This window comes from Taeniopygia guttata, chromosome 7, assembly GCF_048771995.1.
Source record: "Taeniopygia guttata chromosome 7, bTaeGut7.mat, whole genome shotgun sequence".
In the NCBI taxonomy this organism is placed as follows: Eukaryota; Metazoa; Chordata; class Aves; order Passeriformes; family Estrildidae; genus Taeniopygia; species Taeniopygia guttata.
In genome coordinates this window covers 36616330-36625594 of record NC_133032.1, presented here as the reverse complement: position 1 = coordinate 36625594, position 9265 = coordinate 36616330, and positions in this window count along the sequence as shown.

Sequence of the window (9265 nt, the reverse complement as noted above, 5' to 3'; positions counted from 1 at the left end):
GCAGCCAGTTCATCAAAATCATTAAGTATTCAAGCAAACCTGTCTTTATATTCCAATAAGACTGACTTTAAATAGTTTTTAAAGTTTCTTTTCCCCTTGGATGACAGTTTTTTTGGGTAAGAATTAGACAACTGCTGATGTTAACAACTCTGTATGAGTTTTTAACTTTTTCTGGAGCACCTCTACCTCACCAAGGTGGTGCTCACCTTGAGGTAGGCAACGTTCCCTGAGTCCTGGTGAGCTGTGATCTGCTTTATGCACAATATTAAGTATTTGTGGTATTTCCAAATGCTTAACTCGGGTTGATTTCAGCAGGAGCCAGGCAGTTCGCTGCCTTTTGGGATCCATGATGCAATTTACTGTGTATAAAATAGCCATAATGCCATTTACCTGCCTCAGTGAAATTTTATGAGGATAAAACTAAAGCTGGAATTTGTCCTTATGAGTGTTTCTGACAGCACACTCTTCAACAGCTTTTTTGGGAAAGCATTTTCAGTTGTTGTGCTGTGAGGAGATGTGGAGGGAAACAATTTATTGTGATTTTAAGGGAGCTGAAAACCAGAATTTAACATTCTCTGTTGATGTTTGCAGTGTTTAGAACTTCTGTGGGAGGCATTTCTATTTGGAATAATTTTTAACAGTAATTTGGATGATTCTAAATATGATTGGAAGTGATCATAGAATTCTAGACTGGGTTGGGTTGGAAGGGACCTTAAAAATCATTCATATCCACCCCTGCCATGGGCAGGACCTTCCACTGTCCCAGGTTGTTCCACTCTTATTTTGGTCTGTGATAGTGAAAATAGAATAAAATCCTTTTTTACAGTGTTACAGGGAGACTTTCCAGGGTCTTGTGCAGATTCATGTTCGGAACCTTGCTGTCAGTTCTGTAATTTCACCTAAATTCTCCTCATTTTCAGTATCAGCACATGAAGGGAAAAAAAAAAAAGGATTGCTTAAACACACGTTCCCTCCCACTGAAATGACAGGTACTTGCTAAATCAAAACACAATAAAAAACAAATAGTATTTGAACATTTCAAATATGTGGTTTTTCATATGATTATGGGAGTGCAGCAAATCGCTGCTTCTCTCTAATACTGAAAGTAACATTTTTAATAGAAGTTCTGTTATCTGCTCTTGTGTAATTTCTTCTAAAATACTAAATAACCAAGGAAATTTTTCATTTGTAATGTAATTTAATTCTGGATTTTATTTTTGATTCTGGTCGAGGTTAACTTTGATGTTTTCAAAATGAATTTCAAAGACCATTTATTCAGCTAATTTTGAAGGCAAAAACAGACTGAAACTTTTATCCCAGTTGGTAAGCAGCTATCCCCTAGTTTTATTCAAGTTTTCACATAAAAATGCCAATCGGGAATAAAACTGACAAATATATTCAATCAAAGATGGAATACTTTTTTTCCTCTTAAGTTGCAAATGGCTTCATTAAAATAAAAGCACCACCTTAGGGATTGCATAAAGCAGAATATTGGTACCTAAATGGTATTTATGACTCGGCTAAATGTAAAGTGAATTAAAATTTAAAGGATTATAGTCAGGTAGGCCAGAGAGGAATGTCCATTAAGGAGATGAAAGAACCTGCTGTCCCCAGTGACAGGCACACGTTAGTGGCCCTGGAAATGGAAATATCCTGGGTGAACCCTGAGCTACTTGGGGGGTGTTTACTCCAGGCAGAGAAAACAAAATCCTCCTGCAAACACTCAAAATGTGCAAAATGTGCTTAATTTTATGCACATTTTGTGGGTATGAGATATGGACTTGTGTGAGTGTAGGTATAAATATATCTATACATGAAATATGTATAATGTCTATAATAATATATATAATTATTATTAATAATGATATGATACATGTTTTATGTTAATAATATATAAATATTATATAATATATAATTATATAACTATATTATGTATTGTAAATATTATAAAATATAGAGATTATATATAATATAACTCTATAATCAATATATCTCTATATTTTATATAGAGATTAAATATTGCAATATATAATCTATTCTATATGTATTTTAAATCTAGATATACATAATATATATGGTATGTAATAGAGTTATCTATATCATATAAATCTATATCACATCAAATTATACACAGATATGTTTTATATTTAGATATAAAGTACTACTAGGACTAGGAGGAAATTGCTGGTGAAAAACACAGTCGATTGAAATTATAACCTATTTCAGGCTAAAGTCATTAAAATAAATTTACACACACCCTCTTGTTTCACACTTTCCATGACAAACTCTGCTGCTTCACCTCTCAGTAAAAAGCCCAAACTGTATTTTAAGGGATTCATCAGGTGCAGAGGGACAAGGAGCTTTCACAGTCTGTCAAAGCACACGTGGAGTTTTTGATGTGGGCAGAGAGCTGCTGGGTTTGTTCTTCATCTGCATGGATGGATGTGTTGCAATTCCTCATTTGTTTATCTTTAAGAATGAAATAATCACATTTTATCTTTAAGAATGAAATAAGATGGTTTGGGTTGGAAGAACCTTAAAGCCCATCCAGCCCCACCCCTACCATGCCCAGGGACACCTTCCCCTGTCCCAGAGTGCTCCAAGCCCTGTCCAGCCTGGCCTTGGACATTCCAGGGATCCAGGGACAGCCATAGCTGCTCTGGGAATTCCAGCCCAACCCCTCCCCACCCTCCCAGCCAGGAATTCCTTCCCAATACCCCATTTAACCCTACTCTTCCCTTTGAAGCCATTCCCTGTGTCCTGTTGCTACAACTTCTCAGTTAAATCATGTTTGAAAATGATCAATTCTGCCCAGCTCAAGGAGAAATCACTTTATCAAGCTTGACTTGAGTAAACTCTGTAATTAGAAGATGTTTTGGTGTTGTAAATATTTTATTAAAAAAAACTTTTTTTAGGAGGCTTTTGATAGCAAAACTCGGGACCTGAGGAAATTAGAAGGTTGGTTTTCCTGAATGTATCAACACATTTTGAATTCGTGAATTAATTTCTTAAGGAGTTGTTTTTCAGAAAGTTCCAAAATTCATCAACAGCATGTACTGGGAAAAGGCAGGGTGTGAAAAACTCCATCCAGAGATGGAAGCTGGACTCCTGCAACCAGGGGTGGTCTGGACAGAGCTTTAAAAGGAGCTGGGAAAGCTCAGCCTCCCCCAGTATCTTAAAAAGGTTTTACTGCAAGGTAGAAGCCAAACCCTGGACTGTGATAGGCTCAATTCTCTGGGAAAGAGTATGGGAAGCACAGCAGGCACTGCAGAAAACACCCAGCAGATTGGGGTGCATAGGAGAATATGGATACAGGAAATAATTTCCATTGCCTGTAAGGACAGAAACACCTGGGGGATGGCTGATATCAAACACTTCTCTTCTCTGCATGCCCCAGAAAGGGATCTGGCAGGTCACTGTGTGCTTGTTCCCATTTAGCAGGCCCTGTATTAAAGAGTTCCCACAAAAAATGTCATTTAGGCCATGTCTCAGCACTTGAGGGAGGTGGCGAAGGGAAATAAAATGCATTTTTAATCCCTGGAGGTGTTATAAAGAGTGATGTTTATAAAAGGTAGGGGGATGACGCTGGTGCATTTTGCAAATAAAAAATTTCTTTATCATGAAGAAGTTCACAGGACTCAAGGAGAAGAATGTAAAGAACCCAGGAGTTGGGCTGGGGTGGAAGCTGGTGAAGCAGAATTCTACAGAGAGGAGCAGTCTGTGTGATCCCCAGCCACGGGGAGAAGAGGGTTCCTCCCTACAGGGGAAAACTCTGCTTTCCCTCCTTCCTTTGGCTAACTCCCAAGGGATGTGCCCAGAAAAAGCTCATCTCAATTCAAGCTTTACTGCATCACTTTCAGCCTCTTCATTTGCTGGGCAGGCTGTACCCCCACACTCCCAGACATACATTTAATGTATAGATCTGCAGTGCTCTCCTGGCCTCCCACCCCTCTCTGGGGTTACCAGAGAAACTGAGCTCCTGCAGTGTCAGAATCTGAGGTATTGATGATTCTGAGATTGTAGAAAGTCTCTGTCTTTCAGCCCCACTGCCAAAGCAGAAGCCACAATTTGTCTGTGCTGTTCCAAGGTTGTTTATTCTGTTTATCTCTAACATGTTCTGCTGCCCTGCCGCAGCTCTGTCCTGCAGGGCAGCGTGTGGGGCTCTGCCCTCAGTGGGATGTTACAAACATTAAATACAGAAACTACCTGTGCTGGATTTACAATAACGTGCCAATATCTGTCACCTACGTTGGACAGTGTGTCCCCAGCCTGAACCAACAGAAAAATGCCAACACCACAGTGAAACATGGAGGGCATGAAGAAGGAGAAAAAGGACAAGACACACCCAATTTCCTCCATCTTGTCCCCTTTGGACCCCTAATCTAGAATCCTAAAATTTTACTTTTGCACCCGTGCTGCACTTAATTATTACTTATATCAAACACTCAGAGCTAGTAATTCATCCTGTAAGATTGAAAACTCTTTTCCATGGACAGAGATCACAGCCAGTGTCTCTGGGGGCTCTGTCCAGGGGGGTTCCTGACCCCTGCCAGGGTCCCAGACCTGCCAGGGCAGCCAGAGGGAAGCCCTGGATTCCCACACTGCAGGTGCAGCTGTGGGTCATTTTTGGGGCCATCTCAAATGGATTACCATGATCTTTCAGGGTGTGTGTGGTAGAAAGCTCTGTCCAGGGTAATGCAGAGAGAGGGCTGTGCTGCTGGAATTTGGAAAGGTTTTGGCCTTGTAATCTTCTAGTGACAAGTCAGATTAAAACATGAACTTGAAAAAATTCAGCTTTTTTTTCTGTGGCAGTTTCCTGAAAGTGGGGTCAGCTTCTATAGGCTGGGGTAGGAGATGCACCTGGGTTTCTACAGCAGGATAAATCCAGAACCTGTGGTGTATTTGCATCATTTTAACAGATTTTTTTCATGGTACTGTGCTGAGGTGGTTGGACTCAGGTTTTTTCCCTTAAAACAGATGGGGAAGGCCTGTGGTAGAGCTTGTACAGAGGTACATGCCTGGGGTGGGAAAGAGCTGCTATCCCCAGCTGGGCAATTATTGCACTACACAGAACTCGACAGAAAACTTCTCGTTTGCAGCTGCTGTGGATGTGGAAATAATTAAAATTCTGTTTTCTGTACCTGAATAATTTTCTGTGTGTATGAGTGGAGCTCACTGAGATTCTTGCTGTTGTTTGTCTATGCTGTGACCAGACTTATTTATCAGCAGCAGCAAATTGTTAGTCATTTTCAGAAGTACCCTGAACAAAATGTGCCAGCTAAACTGCCCTAAGAGTGGGGGAAGGAAAAAAAAACCCAAAAAAACCCACAGCAAAAAAAGCAATGAAAAACCTCCTCACAACCTGATCTGGCTGTTATGGGAGACGATTATTATAGTTCTTCACTTGCAAATTTTCCATTTGTGTTAAGCTGCTTCCCACAGTCTCTCACTGTCACATTCATTCAGAAGCCAGAATGGCATTGATAGAGTTCAGCATTTTGGCTCGTTCCCCCCAGTTCTGCCTGGAGACTGGACGTACAGGATGCAACAGAAATCTTCCCCAAAATTCTGCCCTCCCGGTTGTCTGTCCGTTTTTTACTTGAAAGCACTTCTTAGGCTCTCCTCCTCTTCCTTTTGTCCTAATTAGAATATGCTTTGAAAACAAAACAAAACACTTGAAATGGCAATTTTGGAGCTTCCCCCCTCTTGCAAAGCTCTTCCTCTTTCAGATGATTAATAAAAGAAATAAAAACCAGCTCAAAAAATGCTGGTTTGAAGCTGCCCTCACTTGTCCAGAGATGCTCTGAGGGCTGGAGCCCCTCTGCTCTGGAGGTAGTCTGGGAGAGCTGGGGTGTTCAGCCTTTTTAAAGGGAAAATGCATTAGATTCAAGGAGCTGCTGGAAAATCATGTGAAATCCTCATTTCTCCTTAATTTTGCCAAATAGCAGCAGTGGTGTCTGCTTCTGGTGGAAGATAATGGTGCCAGTGCCAGAACAAAGGGATTGTTCCAGAACAGGTCAATTGTTGGAGTTGAGAACTCAGCTATGGAGAAGAGAAAAATCCAGGGAGAGCTCGGAGTTCCTTACAGTGTTTGTGAGGCTCCAGGAGAGCTGGAGAGGGACTGGGGACAAGGGATGGAGGGACAGGACCCAGGGAATGGCTCCCACTGCCAGAGGGCAGGGATGGGTGGGATGTTGGGAATTCCTGGCTGGGCTGGAATTCCCAGAGCAGCTGTGATTAGAGATGGGTGACAAATTTACAGCAAAACTGGGAATGTTTTTCTTTTCATCAGCTCTATGAGAAGCAAGGAGGGGGAAACATATTTTCCTCTCCCTTTCTGCCTGACAGAATACTTGAAAATCTAAGATAGGGGAGTATAACTTTTAAATAATGTTTCTGGTAAAGTATCAGCCAATATTTTAATAGAGAAAATACATTCTGGATGGTAATCAGTGGCCATTAACATCATTAATCAACAGGGATGGGATATCTTGGCTTATCATAACAAAAAGTAGGAAAAATTGCTCTTGGCTTTACAGCAGTTAATAAGGCAAAATTTTTTGAATAAAGGATAAAATGTGTTTGTCCCATAACAGTCATATTTAAAATAATTATGAAACACACCGTGGTGTTTACATCTTGCTTCTGTACTTCTTGTGCCCACAGAAATGTAAAAATATAAAAATATAAAAATATAAATATAAGAGCCTATGCTCCCATGAGAGGGACTAAATCACTAAGTGCTTCAACAAAATAAAGAGCTTCAAGGTGTTTCTTTGCTGATTTAATCACTATCCAGCAGTCTTTCTTATTCTCTAGTTTCTAATAGAATACAGAATTTCCCTTTTTTAGGTCAAGGTAAAAAAAAAAAGTATTTTTTAATGGATGGGTTTTTTTGATGGCATGGTCTCTATTGACATATTACATATTTTAGATGAATATTCTTAGAAACTGTTGATAAACAGCGTTGAAAACAGGTAAAATTATATCTCATAGATTGCACACAAAATCCTGAACAGAGTTCATGAAACACTGCTTCTCCCAAGCAGAGGTACATCCTATATTGGGATGGGATTATCAGCAGCAGAATGGAAAAAGATTAGGGGTAAAAGTATGTGGAGGCCTCAATCTAATGCAAGTTAATATTAAAATTATGTCTGGAAGTCATTTAAATCCCCCAGTAATGGTTAAGTAGAGGGAAAGCAACAGTATTTAAGTGTTAAAGGAGGATATTGGCCTGTTGGTTGTTGGGTGGAGGGAATGTAAAGGTGTTGGACAACTTTGGGAAAATATAACACACAGCTCCATGATCACAGATCCTTCTTAAATACCAGACCTTCCCTGGAGTTCCAGTACTTCAGTTGTGCTCCAGGAAAGGCTTATCAAGAGAAAAGCAGTGTTGTGAGGAAGGGGGTTTTGAGATGATGGATGTCCCAGTTGATACTCTCATCCAGAAGTGAATTGCTTGTTTTTATACTTGGATTCAATTGAAAAATATCTCAGGTGTTACAGTGGTGCTTTAAGTTAAAATCAGGTCCTGGGTGTGCCACAGGATAAAGATGATCTGTGTAACTTATGACAGTAAAAACATGTAAATTCTATTTAATAAACTGCTATTTTTTTACATTTTGGGGGAAAACACTGTGAATGAAAGCATTGTGTTGGTGTTTTGGTTTAAACCTGGATTTTTGTCTGTTTTCATAGAATTAACTTTAACAGCAAAATTTGTGTGTTTTTTTCTGTGAATCTCCAAGTGCCACCAGGAGCTTTATGATGGTAAATTTAAGTTTCCATTTGAACTGAGGTGTGTTTAATCACAGATACTAAACAGTTTTACCCATGTAGGTTTATGTAGGTAAAGAAAATTACACATGTAAGGGGAGTTAACAAAAGGAAAGGAAAATAAAGGAAGAAGGAGTTTGTGGTGCACTGCATCACCATTTTGATGGCTTGGGGAAGGGAAAGGGGCTTTGGTTTTCATCTTCATGGAGGAATTGAAGAGATCCTTGCCCCACACAAGGGGCACACTAAAATGCCACATCAGTAATCCTCCAGCGACCTTGGGGTGTGGGATTATTTTTGACTCTGTTTCCCATCCTGAAAACCAGGGTAGTGTTCCTCATCTGTCTTGCAAGGATGTTGTATTTACCAGGGAATGCATGCAGAATGATTTCTGAAAGATGCTCTAGAGTGCAAAGAATTATGGCATTGTTTTTATTCATGACTTGAGCTGAGTTTTAGTTAGTTGCACGCCTTTGTATGCCGCGTGTTGGGTTTTTACAGCAACGCCTGTGTTCTCTGGGCACCTAAGCAGAGCTTTTCATTTTCAAACTCCATCATTCAAATGCTGGATTCGTACCAAATTCACCTCCTCCACACGTTTGAACCGCATTATTAATAATAATATGGTTGATTGCTGATGCTGGATATTTGTTTTGCAGAGAGCTCGTTGAGAAGCTGGGCGTGTTAATAAGGTACGGTGTGTTTCTCCTGTGTTCTCAGCAAGGCTCCTGCCTGGAGCACGCAACTGGCACTGCCCATATTCTCTTTCCACCACCGCTCCTAGGCAGAGCACGCAGGCGTTTTCAATTCACCAGATCATTCACAAGTTACCTCCAACCCAACCTTGTCATTGCAATTTGTCACACTTACAGTGGATGCTTTTATGTGCCGTATCTCGCCGGAGTCTCATCACGCCAGGCCAGTGCCACAGGGTACGAGACAACAACAAAGATCTCAAGCGTAGTTTAAAAGGTAGCACTATAAAAAGAGGGGAAATAATGGCTGCAATTGCTGCTAGATATCCTGTTCCCACAGATCCTGCAGCTTTGCCTTGATTTCAGACCAAAGCTGAGTGGTAGGAAAGACTGCTTTCCCCACTGCCACCCTAAGCCTGATATATCTGGCGCCCTCGGTGTGGAGAAGCTCTGGCATGGTATTTCTGGAGGGAGTACACTGGGCACAGTTGGGAAAAATGTTGGAGGAGACCCTCCCTAATCACCTTTTGGATAACACTCCATGGGAATTAGGATGGTGTTACAAATGGATTTCCAGTTGTGCAGAGTTCCCAGCTTTGCCACAGGTTTTTGAGGTGTGCTTGACCAAACCATCAAGGGTTGTTTTATCTCTTGTTGGAAGCAGTGAAGTTATGCTATTCCTTAAATGAGAAAAGAAAAAAAAAGGCGAGAACAAAATAGATCTCCTTTTCCTCTGCTCTTCATCTGGAAAATGTAAGTCATAATTTTCTCATAATCCTTTCCCATCT